We start from the raw sequence: 20,226 nt of genomic DNA, 5'->3' as shown, positions 1-20,226 counted from the left end.
GACAAAAAGCCTGGAGTTTGTGTTCAACTTACAGTTTGTGGCTTTTTCCAATTAGCCAAAGAGTTCAAACAAATTCATGACTTTTGAAACAGACAAAGCAAAAAAGTTTTTTTAAAAAACTAATACACAGCATGATCCCTCACTCAGTTCCAGGGACAATCTCTCAGCAACATTCCTTTACACAGAAACAAAGCCCAGTTATTAAAGGAGAAGATTCTAAAGAGTAAAAGATTGAGACAATCTTTATCGAAAACAACAACAACTTGTATTTATATATTACACCAATTACGACAACATCAATTTGCATATATACATAGATATGTATTTCCATAATACAACTACAATTATAAAGCCTTCACAATGGCTGTAGGGAAAGAGCAGAGTGGGAAATGGGATTAATTCGACAACCCTTTCAAAGAGCTGGCACTGACACAGTGGGCCGAATGGTCTTCTCTGCTGCCGTAGTTACCATGAAACCATGAATCTCTGAACAACAACTTCAACGCCATGAACCTGCAACAAAGTGGACACCAGTAAGGCAGTCATCTTACTGTGGCGCAAGCAGGACATCTGACAGAGGGGCAATGCGGCCATTTAACTGAGGGGCAAGGCGGCCAACTTACTGGGAGGCAAGATGGTCATATTGAACAAATTGGCCGCCATGAAGCTAAGACAAAATGGCCACCCTGATCCTGAAACGTAACGGCTGCCAATCAAGCAGCCATCTTACTGAGGGGCAAGCTTGTTATGGTGAGAGGCACGGAGAGGGTTCATTTGCTGTTCCTATTAAATCACCGTTACACTATACTTAAAGATACAAACGAAGTCAGATTGGCACTAGCTGGTATTTAGGAAGATAGGAATTTAGGAACAGGAGTAGGCCATTCAGCCCCTCGTGCCTGCTCCACCATTTAATAAGGTCATGGCTGATCTGTGATCTAACTCCAGATACCCGCCTTTGGCCCATATCCCTTATTACCTTTAGATGACAAAAAGCTATCTATCTCAGATTTAAATTTAGCAATTGAGCTGGTATCAATTGCCGTTTGCGGAGGAGAGTTCCAAACTTCTATCATCCTTTGCGTGTAGAAACATTTTCTAATCTCACTCCTGAAAGGTCTGGCTCTAATTTTTAGACTGTGCCCCCTACTCCTACAATTCCCAACCAGCGGAATTAGTTTCTCTCTATCCACCCTATCTGTTCCCCTTAATATCTTACAAATTTCGATCAGATCACCCTTTAACCTTCGAAACTCCAGAGAATACAACCCCAATTTGTGTAATCTCTCCTCGTAACTTAACCCTTGAAGTCCGGGTATCACTCCAGTAAACGTACGCTGCACTCCCTCCAAGGCCAATATGTCCTTCCGAAGGTGCGGTGCCCAGAACTGCTCATAGTACTCCAGTTGCGGACTAACCAGGGTTTTGTATAGCTGCAGCATAACTTCTGCCCCCTTGTACTCTAGTCCTTCAGATAAATGGCCAGCATTCCGTTCGCCTTATTGATTATTATCTGCAGCTGTTCATGACACTTCAATGATCTATGTACTTGAACCCTGAAGTCCCTTTGGACATCTACTGTTTTTAACTTTTTACCATTTAGAAAGTACACAGTTCTATCCACTTTTGATCCAAAGTGGATGATCTCACATTTGCTTACATTGACTTCCATTTGCCACAGATTTGCCCATTCACCAAATCTATCAATATCCCTTTGTAATTTTAAGTTTTCATCTACACTGCTTACAATGCCGCCAATCTTTGTGACATCGGCAAACTTAGATATGCGACTTTCTATGCCTTCATCTACGTCGTTAATAAATATTTTGAATAATTGAGGGCCCAAGACAGATCCCTAAGGGACTCCACTAGTCACATCCTGCCAATGTGACTACCTACACATTATCCCTACTCTCTGTCGCCTGCAAGTCCGTACTTTTCCCTCGATTCGATGGACTTCTATCTTAGCTAACAGTCTCTTATGTGGGACTTTATCAAATGTCTCCTGAAAGTCCATATAAATAACATCCATTGACATTCCCCTCTCCACTACTTTAGTCACCTCTTCAAAAAATTCAATCAGGTTTGTCAGGCACGACCTACCTTTCACAAATCCATGCTGGCTCTCTCTGATTAACTGAAAATTCTCGAGGTGTTCAGTCGCCCTATCCTTAATTATAGATTCCTGCATTTTCCCCACAACAGATGTTAGCTAACTGGTGTATAATTCCCTGGTTTCCCTCTCTCTCCTTTTTTAAAAAGCTGAGTGACATGTACAATGTTCCAATCTAGAGGGACGGTTCCTGAATCTAGAGAACTTTGAAAGATTATAGGTAGGGCATCTGCAATGTGCTCACCTACTTCCTTTAAAACCCTGGGATGATAACTATTTGTTCCTGGGGATTTGACACACTTTCGTGCTATTATTTTCTTCATTACTGTTGTTTTACTTATGTTAATTTTATTGAGTCCCTGTTCCCCAGTCAATATTAGTTTTCTTGGGATTTCCGGCATGCTATCCTCTTTTTCCACTGTAAATACTCACGCAAAGTAATTATTCAACATGTCCGCCATTTCCCCATTGTCAATGACGATATCCCCACTTTCAGTTTTTAAGGGGCCAACACTGCTCCTGACCACCCTCTTTTTCCTAATATAACTGTAAAAGTTCTTCGTATTGGTTTTGATATCCCATACAAGTTTATTTTCATACTCTCTTTTTGTAGCTCTTACCATCTGTTTTGTGACCACTTATTGATCTTTGTTTCTTTCCTATTCGCCATTGTTTGCCTTTTTGGATGCCCTTTCCTTGTGACTTATACTGTCCCTTACCTCTTTAATTGTCCATGGCTGTTTTTTTTGGCAAGTAGAGTTCTTGCCCCTCAGGGCTATAAACCGATTCTGTATGGTTTATTTAAACATTTCCCACTGATCATCATTCGTTTTACCCATGAACAGATTTGCCCAGTTTAATGTGGACAGTCTCTGTCTCATCCCATTGAAGTCGGCCTTTCCCAAGTCTCGAATCTTAGCAGCTGATTCACTTTTTTCCCCTTTCAAACACTACCTTGAACTCGATCATATTATGAACGCTGTTGGATAGATGTTCACGCAGTTAAGCTGTTAACTAAATCTGGTTCATTACTCATTACTAAATCTAGTATGGCTTGCCCTCTTGTTGCATCTAGGACATACTGCTGTCGAAAACTGTCCCGGACACACTCAAGAAATTCACTCCCTTTCTGACAGTTGCAAGTCTGCTTTTCCCAATCTATGTGAAGGTTAAAGGCCCCCATTAGGACCACTATGTCTTTGTTACACGCTTGTCTAATCTCTGCATTTACACAATTTAGCACTTCAGAGCTGCTGCCAGGGGTCCTATACAAAACTCACACTATAGTCTTAGATCCTTGCCGATTTCTCAATTCAACCCATAAGGTCTTTGTTGCTGCTTAGTTCTCGTTATATCCTCCTTTATCATTAAAGTGATTTCATCTCTTATCACTAAGGCTACTCCTCCCCCTCTTCCATTTTCCCTATCTCTCCTGTAGATCTTATAATCCAGTATATTTAGTTCCCAATCCTAACCATCCTGCAGCCATGTCTCAGTAATAGCTATCATGTCATACCCTCCAATTTGAATTTGAACCTGTTGTTCATTTAATGTATTCCTTATACTCCGTGCATTTGTATTTAGAACTCTTAGTTGGGCCATACACCCTAGCCTGACCTTCAGCTTTGATGCTGGGTTAATCGTTTGACGCCTTCGAGTTTTCACTTTATCTGTAGTGCCTAAAGTACACTTCATTTCTGATGCTCTATGCTTTTCCCTTTCACTTGTTCTTGAACAACTGTTTGTACTATTTGAATTGAAAATTTCCCATAGGTCTTCCCCTCTCTTGCTGCTCTAACTTTACTCGTTTCTGACTCCCCGCTCAGGTTCCCATCCTCCTGCCACTCCAGTTTAAACCTTCTCCAACAGCACTGGCAAAACCACCCGCGAGGACATTGGTCACGGTCCTGCTCGGCTGTAACCCCTCCCGCTTGTACAACGCACACCTCCCCCAGAACCGGTCCCAATGTCCCAGGAATCTAAATCCCTCCCTCCTACACCATCCCTGCAACCACGCATTCATCCGGTCTATTCTCCTATTCCTATACTCACTAGCACGTGGCACTGGTAGTAATTCTTTGAGGTCCTGCTTTTTAATTTATCTCCGAACTCCTTAAATTCACCTTGCAGGACCTCATCCCTTTTTACCTATGTCGTTGGTACCAATATGGACCACGACTAATGGCTGTTCACCATTCCCCTCCAGAATGCCCTGCAGCCGCTCCGTGACATCCTTGAACCAAGCACCAGGGAGGCAACATACCATCCTGGAGTCACATTTGCCGCCACAGACACGCCTATCTGTTCCCCTTACAACTGAATGCTCTATCAATATAGCCCTGCCACTTCTTTCGTCCTCTCCTGTGCAGCAGAGCCACCCGTGGTGCCACGAACTTGGCTCTTGCTGCTTTCCCCTGTTAAGCCAACTCCCCCAAAAGTATCCAAAGCCGTATATCTGTCGAGAGGGAGATGGCCCCACGGGACTCCTGCTCGACATGCCTAGTCCTTTTACTCTGCCTGGCAGTCAGCCATTTCCTTTCTGCCTGCGTAATCATTGCTCTGTTGTTAATAGGAAAATAACTTGTGACGGCAATGGTACAAATTCAGGGCAATAAGGATCAGATTGACATTATAAAGGGCCTGATACTGAGATTAATAAAGCCCGGATCCGAATGCAATTCATTTACACGGAATTAGAATAGGGATAAAGAAACAGCTACTGATCGAAAGGCAAGATAATTCCAAACACTTAACGTTTTAACTCAGAGAGTTCACTGTGTCCTTCCCTCTGGTGTTTGACGCCAATAAACTAACAACGAGCTTTGCCCCTTGCTGTCTTTGCCCTTTTATTTTCCGATAATAAATAAGTTTTATGATGAGCAATAAAATCGAATTGAGGACACGGAACTGAATCCGGCGACAGAACACAGTTTCTCTGTGGGGTCACCTGAACCACAGATGGAAGAGCTGGGGGACAATTTAATCATTGTTACCACGCATAGAATTAATGACTTTGGTTAAAAGATCAGTAATTTATCAGAACAATTCAATCCGAATGAGACGGTGTGTGATTCAGACCGAGACCCACACAGAGAACAGGGCGGGGAGGGATTGTACTGATCAGGCTGAAGGTCGTGTTTATGACGGTGATGTGTAACTGATCTTTACACAGGTTGTGTTCATTAACCTGCAGACCCCAGAACACTAACTTCCCCGACACTGTGGAAACAGAATCAGGAGCCTCAGCACAAGGTAAGGACCCCGAATATACTGAGCACAATTACAGTGTTTTAATGCAGCAGAACTGATCCATTGCCGTGTAATTGTGTATTAGTTCAATGAGATTGAAAAGTTGTACCCATATTGGATCAAGTAAGAAACGATTGTTTTTTTTACACAAGTGAACTTAATGGAAGAAGCGCCATTTAACAGAACCAAATTACCAAATGTAAACTCCTCACTAAAATTCTGCGTTTTAACGAGTATTCAAAGATAATCTTCGTTTATGACACTGTTAAAGGTTGAGACTTTTCAAAGTATATCACAGCCTCTAACCGTCACCGAAATCCAATGTTTCCAGCAACGGGACGGTTTACCCTTTGACCCACATTGATCTCAGGATGCTGGGGCTCCTTGGTGCCAAACCCAGACAAACGCTGCCTTGTTGTCCAGGCGAGTTACAGTCACTTCTTCTCTAGCATTCAACTCTTGTATCTGTGAAGAAGTGGGGATCCGGGGATTTGAGGCACCGCCCGAACTGAGCGTCGCTGTACAGATTATTGATGAGTGAATGTTTCTTGATGGCCCGATTGATGAGTCCGTCCATCAGGTTACTGATCATTGAGAGGTGGCTGGGAGGGCGGGAATTGGCTGGATTCAGTCTGCTCTTTTGTTTTGTGGATAGAACAGAGCTGTTCATCCAAAACATATCCCTAAAGAGCAAAACATTCCACATGTAGTCAAGCAACCATGGTGAACGTGTGAGATAAGAGGCAGTATAAAGCTAAAGGAAGTGACTTGCACAAATACCAAGTAAAGTGGTAATCCAGAGGACTGGGAGAGATATAGAAAACAACAAAGGAAGGCAGAGGAAATATTATGAGCTGCAAAAAGGAAATATGAAAAAAGTGCAAATAATAGAAAGGCAAATGGGAAAAATGTGTATAAATACATATTAAGTGTAAGAAACATTAACGGTCGGGCACAGAATGGGTGGGGGAAGTAGACAGGTAAAAGGGAGGGATGTCAGACACGAATCAGGGGATCTATAAACAAACTGGGAGCGGCAACACGGAGAAGCAGGAAGGGGGATAAGGTACGGAGGAGTCGCACGAGGTAATATCAACGTTTAATATTAATATTAAATACAAATGCTAATGTTGAGTTTCGCAGCCTCAGAATAAATATAGGTGCAGGTGGTATGGAGAGTGCATCTGGGGAAGGCAAGTTAGAGCAGAATCAGACATAGAGCAGAGTGAATGGAAACAAGGGGAGTCACAGATATGGAACCGGTCTCTGTTGGGGGAGGGGGGAAACAAACATTAGCGGTCAGGTACAGAATCGGTGGAGAGAGTAGACAGGTAAAAGATAGGGATTTCACACACGAAGCAGGGGGAGCCGTAACTGGAGTGGGAGGTGAGAGAAGCAAGAAGTGGAATCAGACATGGAGGAGTCGCAATGGACTTTAATATTTCTATTAAATACAAATACTAATTTGGAAGTGAATTTCATGTTCAGAGTTTCTCAGCCTCACAATAAATTGAACCCGCTGCTAAACTTTTACAACAAAGATTAAATGAAAAGGTGAAATTCCATCATCCCCAATAAAGATTAACAGGCCGATGAACTGAAAAGTCACTTGTTTACCGTACAGATTTGCTGAATCAGTTCCAGTAAGTGAAACCTGGATCCTGATACTGAAGGGTGTGAATATCCTGATCAAGGCCGAGACTGTTACTCATTAACTGGAGACTATCTGCCGGAGATTATATTCATTGCTCTGTTGGTAATAAATGGCCATGATTGGAAGATAAAGTGTAACCAGTCATGTGACAGGAATGGTACAAATTCAGGGCAATTGGATCAGATTAGCATTATAATAGACCCAATACTGAGATTAATAGAGCCGGGATCGCAATGTGTTACATTTATACAGAGCTGGAATCGGGACAATGAAACAGTCAATTATCAAAAGGGGAGATAATTCCAAACACGAAACGTTTCAACTCAAAGAGTTCACTTAATCCTTCCCTCTGGTGTTTGACCCCAATAAACTAACAGCGAGCTTGGCCCATTGCCATCTGTGTCCTTTTATGGTTCGATAATAAACAGGTTTTATACTGAGTATTAAAATCGAATTGAGGACATGGAACTGAATCCGGCTACAGAACACAGTTTCACCGCGGGGTCTTCTGAACCACAGATGCAAGAGCTGGGGTGGGGGGTGGGTTGATTTGGTATTTTTTTCCACACAAAGAATTAATGACTTTGGTTAAAATATCAGTAATTTATCAGACTATTTCAATTTGAATGAGACGGTGCGTGATTCAGACCGAGCCCCACACCAGAGAACAGGGCGGGGACGATTGCACTGATCAGGCTGAAGGTCGTGTTTATGACGGTGACGTGTAACTGATCTTTACCCAGGGTGTGTTCATTAACCTGAAGACCCCACTAACTTACCCGGACACTCTGGAACCAGGATCAGGAGCCGGAGCACAAGGTAAGGTCCCCGAATATACTGAGCACAATGATTGTGTTTCAAAGTAGACCAATGGGGAATTCACCGTTTATGGTGAAGTAATTCAATTATATTGAAAGTCGGGGAATTACTCACGGATCAGAATGTAAAGGTTGCTTATTTCCTGAAATTAACATTCGTGGAAGGGTCATTTAAGAGACAAAAACCTCAATCTATTCTCTTCCGCTAAAATTCTATTGTTTAAAATATTATTGGAAGATATTTCTGAATTATTACATCGCTTATGAACAAACAGTTGGAGGTTGACACTTTGCAACATTTAACACAGTCCCCAACCACCAACATAACCCAATGCGGTGGCCCGGATGATTCCAGCCACTGGAGGTTTTCCCTTTGACTCCCGTTGACCTCAGTTTGCTGGAGCTCTTTGGTGCAGCACCCGATCAAACGCCGCTTGTTGACGGGATGAGTTCCTCTCACTTCTCCTCTGGTTCTCCTCTCTCGCATCCATTTATGGATTGACACCAGAAAGAAGTCTGAAACCGAGTGGTTCTGGCGGAATTAGTTCTGAGCGCTGGCGGGCAGATTATTGACGAGCGAATGTTACTTGATGGACCAACTCCCTCCATCACTTTGCTGATGATTGAGAGGTGACTGATAGGGCGCTGATTGTCCGGGTCCAATTAGTCCTTGATTCTGTGCACTGGACACAGCAGGTCCAGCTTGTGCATTGGCGGGTAAAGTCAGTATAATCGGTGCACTGCCATAGTTTGTCTGGGCGACAGCTCGTTCTTCAGCACGGCGGTGGGATGCAGTCAGGACCAATCATATTCACTGACTCCCGTTCATTCACACGTGGTGTGATCCGAATTGGCTGCAGAAAGGTACCTGTGATAGCGGTAAGCCCGGGAGGAAAGAACATCTGTGTCAGGAATGCAGTCAAATGATAACGCCGCCTGCAGGAGGTTATTGTTCATAAATCTCTCTGGGACGGTCTCCAGTTGAACGATTTCATGGACAGTTCATTCAAAGTGAAGCTATACCAAGAGTTTGGGGAATTGTAATTGTTAAAACTAATGTGATTGGTAAGGGACAAGAGAAGCAGCTGATTCATTGACGTAGTGACATGGAACTTGGGAGTTCTCACATCGCAGGACTGGGTTAGTGGGGTGTCATTAGTGTTAATATTAGAACAGTGGTAAATCTCCTCACCTCCTACAGTGCTCATTAGTGTTAATATTGGAACAGTGGTAAATCTCCTCACCTCCGACAGTGCTCATTAGTGTTAATATAAGATCAGTGGAAAATCTCCTCACCTCCTACAGTGCTCATTAGTGTTAATATTAGATCATTGGTAAATCTCCTCACCTCCGACAGTGCTCATTAGTGTTAATATTAGATCATTGATTAATCTCCTCACCTCCGACCTTGCTCATTAGTGTTAATATCAGAACAGTGGGAAATCTCCTCACCTCCGACAGTGTTCATTAGTTTTAATATTAGAACAGAGGTAAATCTCCTCAACTCCTACAGTGCTCATTAGCGTTAATATTAGAACAGTGGTAAATCTCCTCACCTCCTACAGTGCTGATTAGTGTTAATATTAGAACAGTGGTAAATCTCCTCACCTCCGACAGTGCTCATAAGTGTTAATATTTGAACAGTGGTAAATGTCCTGAACTCCTACAGTGCCCATTAGTGTTAACATTACAACAGTGATAAATCTCCTCACCTCCTACAGTGCTCATTATTGTTAATATTGGAACAGTGGTAAATTTCCTCATCTCCGACAGTGCTCATTATTGTTAATATTGGAACAGTGGCAAATCTCCTCACCTCCTACACTGCTCATTAGTGTTAATATTAGAACAGTGGTAAATCTCCTCGCCTCCTACAGTGCTCATTATTGTTAATATTGGAACAGTGGCAAATCTCCTCACCTACTACAGTGCTCATTCGTGTTCATATTAGAACAGTGGTAAATCTCCTCACCTCCTACAATCCTCGATAGTGTTAATATCAAAACAGTGGTTAATCTCGTCACCTCCGAAAGTGTTCATTTTGTTAATATTAGAACAGAGGTAAATCTCCTCACCTACTACAGTGTTCATTAGTGTTAATTTTCGAAAAGTGGTAAATCTCCTCACCTCCTACAGTGCTGATCAGTGTTAATATTAGAACAGTGGTAAATCTCCTCACCTCCTACAGTGCTCATTAGTGTTAATATTTGAACAGTGGTAAATCTCCTGAACTCCTACAGTGCCCATTAGTGTTAATATTACAACAGTGGTAAATCTCCTCACGTCCTACAGTGCTCATTAGTGTTAATATTGGAACAGTGGTAAATCTCCTCACCTCCTACAGTGCTCATTAGTGTTAATATTGGAACAGTGGTAAATCTCCTCACCTCCTACAGTGATGATTAGTGTTAATATTAGAACAGTGGTAAATCTCCTCACCTCCTGCAGTGCTCAATAGTGTTAACATTATAACAGTGGTAAATCTCCTCACCTCCGACTGTGCTCATTAGTGTTAATATTATAACAGTGGTAAATCTCCTTACCTCCTACTGTGCTCATTAGTGTTAATATTATAACAGAGGTAAATCTCCTCACCTTCTACAGTGCTCATTAGTGTTAATATTATAACAGTGGTAAATCTCCTCACCTCCTGCAGTGCTCATTAGTGTTAATATTATAACAGTGCTAAATCTCCTCACATTCTACAGTGTCATTAGTGTTAATATTATAACAGTGGTAAATCTCCTCACCTCCTACAGTGATGATTAGTGTTAATATTAGAACAGTGGTAAATCACCTCACCTCCTGCAGTGCTCATTTGTGTTAATATTAGTACAGTGGTAAATCTCCTGACCTCCTACAGTGATCATTAGTGTTAATTTTCGAAAAGTGGTAAATCTCCTCACCTCCTACAGTGCTCATTAGTGTTAATATTTGAACAGTGGTAAATCTCCTCACGTCCTACAGTGCTCATTAGTGTTAATATTGGAACAGTGGTAAATCTCCTCACCTCCGACAGTGCTCATTAGTGTTAATATTAGAACAGTGGTAAATCTCCTCACCTCCTACAGTGCTCATTAGTGTTAATATCAGAACAGTGGTAAATCTCCTCACCTCTTACAGTGCACATTAGTGTTATTGTTCGAAAAGTCGTAAATCTCCTAATTTCCTACAGTGCTCATTAGTGTTAATAATAGAACAGTGGTAAATCTCCTCACCTCCTACAGTGCTCACTCGTGATAGTATCAGAACAGTGGTAAATCTCCTCACCTCTTACAGTGCACATTAGTGTTATTTTTCGAAAAGTCGTAAATCTCCTAATTTGCTACAGTGCTCATTAGTGTTAATATTATAACAGTGGTAAATCTCCTCACCTCCTGCAGTGCTCATTAGTGTTAATATTATAACAGTGCCAAATCTCCTCACATTCTACAGTGTCATTAGTGTTAATATTATAACAGTGGTAAATCTCCTCACCTCCTACAGTGATGATTAGTGTTAATATTAGAACAGTGGTAAATCACCTCACCTCCTGCAGTGCTCATTTGTGTTAATATTAGAACAGTGGTAAATCTCCTGACCTCCTACAGTGATCATTAGTGTTAATATTTGAACAGTGGTAAATCTACTGAACCCCTACAGTGCCCATTAGTGTTAATATTACAACAGTGGTAAATCTCCTCACGTCCTACAGTGCTCATAAGTGTTAATATTCGAACAGTGGTAAATCTCCTCAACTCCTACAGTGCTCATTAATGTTAATATTGGAACAGTGGTAAATCTCCTCACCTCCTACAGTGCTCATTAGTGTTAATATCAGAACAGTGGTAAATCTCCTCACCTCTTACAGTGCTCATTAGTGTTATTTTTCGAAAAGTCGTAAATCTCCTAATTTCCTACAGTGCTCATTAGTGTTAATATTAGAACAGTGGTAAATCTCCTCACCTCCTACAGTGATGATTAGTGTTAATATTAGAACAGTGGTAAATCTCCTCACCTCCTGCAGTGCTCAATAGTGTTAACATTATAACAGTGGTAAATCTTCTCACCTCCTACTGTGCTCATTAGTGTTAATATTATAACAGTGGTAAATCTCCTTACCTCCGACTGTGCTCATTAGTGTTAATATTATAACAGTGGTAAATCTCTTCACCTTCTACAGTGCTCATTAGTGTTAATATTATAACAGTGGTAAATCTCCTCACCTCCTGCAGTGCTCATTCGTGTTAATATTATAACAGTGCTAAATCTCCTCACATTCTACAGTGTCATTAGTGTTAATATTATAACAGTGGTAAATCTCCTCACCTCCTACAGTGATGATTAGTGTTAATATTAGAACAGTGTTAAATCACCTCACCTCCTGCAGTGCTGATTTGTGTTAGTATTAGAACAGTGGTAAATCTCCTGACCTCCTACAGTGATCATTAGTGTTAATTTTCGAAAGTGGTAAATCTCCTCACCTCCTACAGTGCTGATTAGTGTTAATATTAGAAAAGTGGTAAATCTCCTCACCACCTACAGTGCTCATTAGTGTTAATATTTGAACAGTGATAAATCTACTGAACCCCTACAGTGCCCATTAGTGTTAAAATTCGAACAGTAGTAAATCTCCTCAACTCCTACAGTGCTCATTAATGTTAATATTGGAACAGTGGTAAATCTCCTCACCTCCTACTGTGCTCATTAGTGTTAATATTATAACAGTGGTAAATCTCCTCACCTTCTACAATGGTCGTTAGTGTTAATATTATAACAATGGTAAATCTCCTCACCTCCTACAGTGCTCATTTGTGTTAATATTACAACAGTGGTCAATCTCCTCACCTCCGACAGTGCTCATTAGTGTTAATTTTCGAAAAGTAGTAAATCTCCTCACCTGCTACAGTGCTCATTAGTATTAATATCAGAACAGTGGTAAATCTCCTCACCTCCGACTGTGCTCATTCGTATTAATATTAGAACAGTGGTAAATCTCCTCACCTTCCACAGTGTTCATTAGTGTTAATTTTCGAAAAGTGGTAAATCTCCTCACCTCCTGCAGTGCTGATTACTGTTAATATTAGAACAGTGGTATATCTCCTCACCTCCTACAGTGCTCATTAGTGTTAATATTTGAACAGTGGTAAATCTCCTGAACTCCTACAGTGCCCATTAGTGTTAATATTACAACAGTGGTAAATCTCCTCACGTCCTACAGTGCTCATTAGTGTTAATATTGGAACAGTGGTAAATCTCCTCACCTCCGACAGCGCTCATTAGTGTTACTATTGGAACAGTGGTAAATCTCCTCACCTCCTACCGTGCTCATTAGTGTTAATATTGGAACAGTGGTAAATCTCCTCACCTCCTGCAGTGCTGATTACTGTTAATATTAGAACAGTGGTATATCTCCTCACCTCCTACAGTGCTCATTAGTGTTAATATTTGAACAGTGGTAAATCTCCTGAACTCCTACAGTGCCCATTAGTGTTAATATTACAACAGTGGTAAATCTCCTCACGTCCTACAGTGCTCATTAGTGTTAATATTGGAACAGTGGTAAATCTCCTCACCTCCGACAGCGCTCATTAGTGTTACTATTGGAACAGTGGTAAATCTCCTCACCTCCTACCGTGCTCATTAGTGTTAATATTGGAACAGTGGTAAATCTCCTCATCTCCGACAGTGCTCATTAGTGTTAATATTAGAACAGTGGTAAATCTCCTCACCTCCTACAGTGCTCATTAGTGTTAATATAAGAACAGTGGTAAATCTCCTCACCTCTTACAGTGCTCATTAGTGTTATTTTTCGAAAAGTGGTAAATCTCCTAATTTCTTACAGTGCTCATTAGTGTTAATATTAGAACAGTGGTAAATCTCCTCACCTCCTACAGTGCTCATCAGTGTTAATATTGGAACAGTGGTAAATCTCCTCATCTCCAACAGTGCTCATTAGTGTTAATATTAGAACAGTGGTAAATCTCCTCACCTCCTACAGTGCTCATTAGTGTTAATATCAGAACAGTGGTAAATCTCCTCACCTCTTACAGTGCTCATTAGTGTTATTTTTCGAATCGTGGTAAATCTCCGAATTTCCTACAGTGCTCATTAGTGTTAATATTAGAACAGTGGTAAATCTCCTCACCTCCTACAGTGATGATTAGTGTTAATATTAGAACAGTGGTAAATCTCCTCACCTCCTGCAGTGCTCAATAGTGTTATTATTATAACAGTGGTAAATCTCCTTACCTCCTACTGTGCTCATTAGTGTTAATATTATAACAGTGGTAAATCTTCTCATCTTCTACAGTGCTCATTAGTGTTAATATTATAACAGTGATAAATCTCCTCACCTCCTGCATTGCTCAATAGTGTTAATATTATAACAGTTGTAAATCTCCTCACCTCCTACTGTGCTCATTAGTGTTAATATTATAACAGTGGTAAATCTCCTCACCTCCGACTGTGCTCATTAGTGTTAATATTATAACAGTGGTAAATCTCCTCACCTCCTACTGTGCTCATTATTGTTAATATTATAACAGTGGTAAATCTCCTCACCTTCTACAGTGCTCATTAGTGTTAATATTATAACACTGGTAAATCTCCTCACCTCCTACAGTGATGATTAGTATTAATATCAGAACAGTGGTAAATCTCCTCACCTCCTACAGTGCTCATTCGTGTTAATATTAGAACAGTGGTAAATCTCCTCACCTTCTACAGTGCTCATTAGTGTTAATATTATAACAGTGGTAAATCTCCTCTCCTCCTACAGTGCTCATTAGTGTTAATATTGGAGCAGTGGCAAATCTCCTCACCTCCTACAGTGCTCATTATTGTTAATATTAGAACAGTGGTAAATCTCCTCGCCTCCTACAGTGATCATTATTGTTAATATTGAACATTGGCAAATCTCCTCACCTACTACAGTGCACATTCGTGTTCATATTAGAACAGTGGTAAATCTCCTCACCTCCTATAATGCTCGTTAGTGTTAATATTAAAACAGTGGTAAATCTCCTCACCTCATACAGTGCTCATTAATGTTAATATTAGAACAGTGGTAAATCTCTTCTCCTCCTACAGTGCTATTATTGTTAATATTAGTACAGTGGTAAATCTCCTCACCTTCTACAATGCTCATTAGTGTTAATATTATAACAGTGGTAAATCACCTCACCTTCTACAGTGCTCATTAGTGTTAATATTATAACAATGGTAAATCTCCTCACCTCCTACAGTGATGATTAGTGTTAATATTAGAACAGTGGTAAATCTCCTCACCTCCTGCAGTGCTCATTTGTGTTAATATTACAACAGTGGTCAATCTCCTCACCTCCGACAGTGCTCATTAGTGTTAATTTTTGAAAAGTAGTAAATCTCCTCACCTGCTACAGTGCTCATTAGTATTAATATCAGAACAGTGGTAAATCTCCTCACCTCCGACAGTGCTCATTCGTGTTAATATTAGAACAGTGGTCAATCTCCTCACCTTCTACAGTGTTCATTAGTGATAATTTTCGAAAAGTGGTAAATCTCCTCACCTCCTACAGTGCTGATTAGTGTTAATATTAGAACAGTGGTAAATCTCCTCACCTCCTACAGTGCTCATTAGTGTTAATATTTGAACAGTGGTAAATCTCCTGAACTCCTACAGTGCCCATTAGTGTTAATATTACAACAGTGGTAAATCTCCTCACGTCCTACAGTGCTCATTAGTGTTAATATTGGAACAGTGGTAAATCTCCTCACCTCCTACAGTGCTCATTAGTGTTAATATTGGAACAGTGGTAAATCTCCTCACCTCCTACAGTGCTCATTAGTGTTAATATTGGAACAGTGGTAAATCTCCTCATCTCCGACAGTGCTCATTCGTGTTAATATTAGAACAGTGGTAAATCTCCTCACCTCCTACAGTGCTCATTAATGTTAATATTTGAACAGTGGTAAGTCTCCTCACCTCTTACAGTGCTCATTAGTGTTAATATTAGAACAGTGGTAAATCTCCTCACCTCCTACAGTGCTCATTAGTGTTAATATTGGAACAGTGGTAAATCTCCTCACCTCCTACAGTGTTCATTGGTGGAAACATTAGAATCGTGATAAATCTCCTCACCTCCTGCAGTGCTCATTAGTGTCAATATTAGAACAGTGGTAAATCTCCTCACCATCCACAGTGCTCATTCGTCAGGTGCTGACACCATGGGAGATATTGTAAAAATATTCTCATTGAAGCACCAACAAGGACACATCTCCATGAACACCCGGATAATGTCACTGTCCATTGAAACCAGAGGAATCCCACCCAGCTTTTTATTGTGTTCGTCGAAATATATCATTTGCATGAAGTATCTAAATTTAATAACGAAGCTGAACAAATCAAAATATTCAACGCAAGTCTGTGAATAAGATAATGCAATACCCCCAGACTGTGTAAAACCGAGTGAGGGTCATTTAATTAATCAATGATCACCCTGCTCAATATTTCCCTCCAGATTATTCACTACCTCAGTAATGAGGCTGGTTCTGGCCTGTACTATGTGAGTTAATCTTACCAATGGGCGCACCCAGTTCAGAGACTCGGCTGACGGGTGCCCGTCTGGAACTGGGTTGTGGAGATCAGCGGGACTCACTGGATTTCACTGGGCAGCTGTCTGTGTTGCACCTGATGTGGAGCATTGATCATAACACTTGAGAAATGCTCGATCCCAGAGCTAACAGCTGTTGTACTGATGGGGGAGAAGGGACTCGGTATCATGTTTAACAAGGGAACGCTCTCCTGCTCATTTTAATATTTCTGTCCAACCTTACTATGAATATTATATTTATTACAGAGCATCAGAATCTGGGAACTTCTGTCACCAACATGGCTGAAGGTCCAAACAGGGGAGAAGGTCAAACATCTTCAACAAGAATGAAAATGGACACAGGTAGGTTCAGAAAATTCATCAAAATATCAAATCTTCAAATCTATCCTGACAAAGGGTTCAGATCGCAAACAGGAACCTGCAGCTCACACAGGAAGAGGTAACAGCACAGATACTGTGTAGATAGTGGGAAGTGAGTGACCATCTGGACGGATAGTGCAGTCACAGGTGGAGGGATCTCCTGAGTACTGGAACTGTACAGTAGGTACCAATGTTGGGGACTGTAAGGAGGATAGAGACAGTGACTCGGAGGATGGTCTTCCTGAGTAACAGTGTGAGACCAGGGAGCAGGGGTACACCCCGAGTGGGGCGGGGGATGAGAGGCAGGTGGGACACAGGAATAGGAGAGCGATAGTGGTGGGAGATTCTACAGTCAGGGGAATAGAGAGACTCTTCTGCAGCCCTGAATGGGAAGTTACCTCCCTGGTGTCAAAGAGACAGTGAATCAGCGGAGTAACAGTGTGAGACCAGGGAGCAGGGGGACGCCCTGAGTGGGGCGGGGGTTGAGAGGCAGGTGGGACACAGGAAGAGGAGAGTGATAGTGGTGGGAGATTCTATAGTCGGGGAATAGAGAGACTCTTCTGCAGCACTGAGCAGGTCCCTGATGGTAAGTTGCCTCCCTGGTGCCAGAAGGAAGAATTTCCAGGAACTGGTGGGACCATCTCTGGGAAGGAAAGGAGAGCAGAAAATAGTCATGGTCGGAACCCATAACACGGATCGAAATACATTTATAGAGGGAATATTAAGACTGAGGCAGTAGTAGTTTAAAAAAACAACGCCTCCAGGTAGTGATCTCCAGAATGGTTTGCATTGTGCCGTGTTAGCGGCGAAATATGAGACAGGTGAATGTGTGGCTGGAGCAGGAGGGAAGGGTTCACTGTCTTGGAGCGCTGGAGTGAATTCAGGGAGAAGGGAAGGGACGGTCACGGTCTGAACTAACCAACAATGGTTTTACAGACTGGGTGAATGGAGCAGGAGGGAAGGGTACACGGTATTGGGGACTGGAGTGAGTTCAGGGAGAAGGGAAGGGACGGTCACGGTCTGAACCGAGGAACAATGGTTTTACAGACTGGGTGAATGGAGCAGGAGGGAAGGGTTCACGGTCTTGGGGATAGAGTGAGTTCAGGGAGAAGGGAAGGGACGGTCACGGTCTGAACCGACCAACAATGGTTTTACAGACTGGGTGAATGGAGCAGGAGGGAAGGGTTCACGGTCTTGGGGACTAGAGTGAGTTCAGGGAGAAGGGAAGGGACGGTCACGGTCTGAACTGACCAACAATGGTTTTACAGACTGAGTGAATGGAGCAGGAGGGAAGGGTTCACGGTCTTGGGGAGTAGAGTGAGTTCAGGGAGAAGGGAAGGGACGGTCACGGTCTGAACCGAACAACAATGGTTTTACAGACTGGGTGAATGTAGTAGGGGAGAAGAATGTGAAATATTCGGGTCTGAGACTGGAGAGTGGAATTAATAAAACTGTTGGAGCGGGAACAGAAGATTTATGAAATCGTGAAAAGTTCTTCGCAGGTAAAAATGAAAGTGGTTTTGAAGTACAGAGAGATGACGTCACTTGAAATTTGAAAAAAAGCAAAGAAACGAAAACGGATGAACATTCCAAAAAATCGGAGTTATGGTTCTGTTTTATGTCTGTGAATATAAAATACCATTCCAAACACATTTGGAAAGTCAGAAGCATAAGAGATATGATCTGGTATTTATAAGACAGAATCTGAGTTTTCACAGGATACAGAGCGAAATGTTCCTGGTTATAACATTTTGAGGGGAGAGAAAATTAGCTCTGGACGCCAATATTAATAAAAGGTTCCATTACAGAGCTAGAACAACAACAACTTGCATTTATAAAGCACCTTTAATGCAGTAAAACGACCCAGGGCGCTTCACCCGAGCGATTATCAAGCAAAAGTTGAAACCGAGTCAAATAAGGAGATATTAGGACGGGTGACCCAAAAGCTTGGACAAAGAGATAGGTTTTAAGGAGAATCTTAAAGTAGAACAGAGAGAAGGAGAGGTTTTGAACATAAGGATGGTGCAGGGAGCTGTGTTCAGATAGAATCCATATGTAGGAAGGGAAATAGCACAATTCTCGGTTGGATTTTCAGACCCGCCAGCAGTGGAGGTGAGATAGAGGGGGAACGAGGGGAAACTAGTTGGAGATGAAGTTTTGGGGAGATACAGAATATTTTCTTTCGTTTCTAAAAATGATGGTCGAAGTGAAAATGTTGGTGTACTGCAGAAGGATGTGGGCCCATAGTCAGAGACAACCGTAGAGAAGGATTTGGATCTGAGAAACATCGCCGAGGTGGATAAATCACTGGGCCCAGAAATAACGCACCCGAGGCTGTTAAAGGAAGTCAGAGAGGAGTTGGGAGGGGCCCTGACCACAATTTCTCAATCCTCGATTGTTATCAAAAATATCCAGGTGGACTGAAGGAGCCCAAGTAATGTCCCTGATAAAATAGGGAGAGAGGGTCAAAGGGTAACTGGAGACCAATTAGTCTCCATCAGTTGTGGGCAAACTCCTCGAATCTGCAATTCCAGGTCGAATTAGTGAACATTGAGAGATACAGGGGATGATCAGGGGAGGCTGGAATTGATTCGCTGCAGAAAAGTTGTATTCGGCAAATCTGATACAGCTTTGTTGAGAGGTGACTGTATAGATCGTTGGGATGCAGCACACGCGGTGCATATGGGTTTTCAGAAGGTGTTTGATAATGTGCCTCACAGGAGGCTTCAGCCGTTTGGTATAAGAGGAAATGTAGCCGCCCGGATAGAAAGTCGATAATGTGTTTATTTTTCTCCATTTTTGTTCACAGATCCGAAAACTGCAATCACTGAGTTCCTGACAAAGTGCGACGATTACCAGCTGTTCCAGTTGACGAAATTCTACCGGGACAGACTAGAACAGGCGATTGAAGAAGTGGTGGACGGAGTCAGCTCGTTGTTAACATACGAGAGGCATTTCAGTGGACAGGAACATCGGGTAAGTGGGAGGGACACAGAATGATGTTGGATTATTTAAACATCACAGAACTAACAGGATATCAGATCTTAGAATCATAGATTGTGACAGAAGAGAAACAGGTCAAATAGGAAAGAAATGGATCAAACTGAAAATACAGTGAATCTGAAACAATGATAGGAAGAGGTGAAAATACCCAGTGGATCGGTCAGTGTCTTTACAAAGGACAGGGGAACGGTTCAGGTATAACTCTTGTGTGGGACTGGAAAAAAAAGAGAAGCAGCTTTAGTGGGACTGGGAAAAGGAGGGACAAATATATTAATTATTATTCTTTACAGACAGTCGTTGATCTCGTGGAGAAGGGAAACAGGGCGGACAGTTCCAAACTTCTCCTAAATCTGGTGATGGAGAAAGGCTCTCGGGCCCGAAGGGTGATGTGGGAATCCTTTGTGAAAATGCACCATGTGGTACCAAAGTTGGACAAAATACTGACAGAGATGCAGG

The 20,226-nt window shown here is 41.9% G+C and overlaps 1 long non-coding RNA gene across 1 annotated transcript; it reads left to right on the top strand.

The window, feature by feature from the left end:
- The first annotated feature begins 5,309 nt into the window (after window positions 1-5,309).
- On the top strand, window positions 5,310-19,681 carry LOC137313343 (uncharacterized). Its single transcript, XR_010961031.1, has 4 exons — window positions 5,310-5,365; window positions 7,760-7,835; window positions 16,654-16,749; window positions 19,577-19,681. It is a non-coding gene; the product is annotated as an uncharacterized lncRNA (long non-coding RNA).
- The last annotated feature ends 545 nt before the right edge of the window (window positions 19,682-20,226 follow it).

Source organism: Heptranchias perlo, unplaced genomic scaffold (assembly GCF_035084215.1).
Source record: "Heptranchias perlo isolate sHepPer1 unplaced genomic scaffold, sHepPer1.hap1 HAP1_SCAFFOLD_47, whole genome shotgun sequence".
Classification (NCBI taxonomy): domain Eukaryota; kingdom Metazoa; phylum Chordata; class Chondrichthyes; order Hexanchiformes; family Hexanchidae; genus Heptranchias; species Heptranchias perlo.
This window is presented reverse-complemented; position numbering and strand designations above follow the sequence as displayed.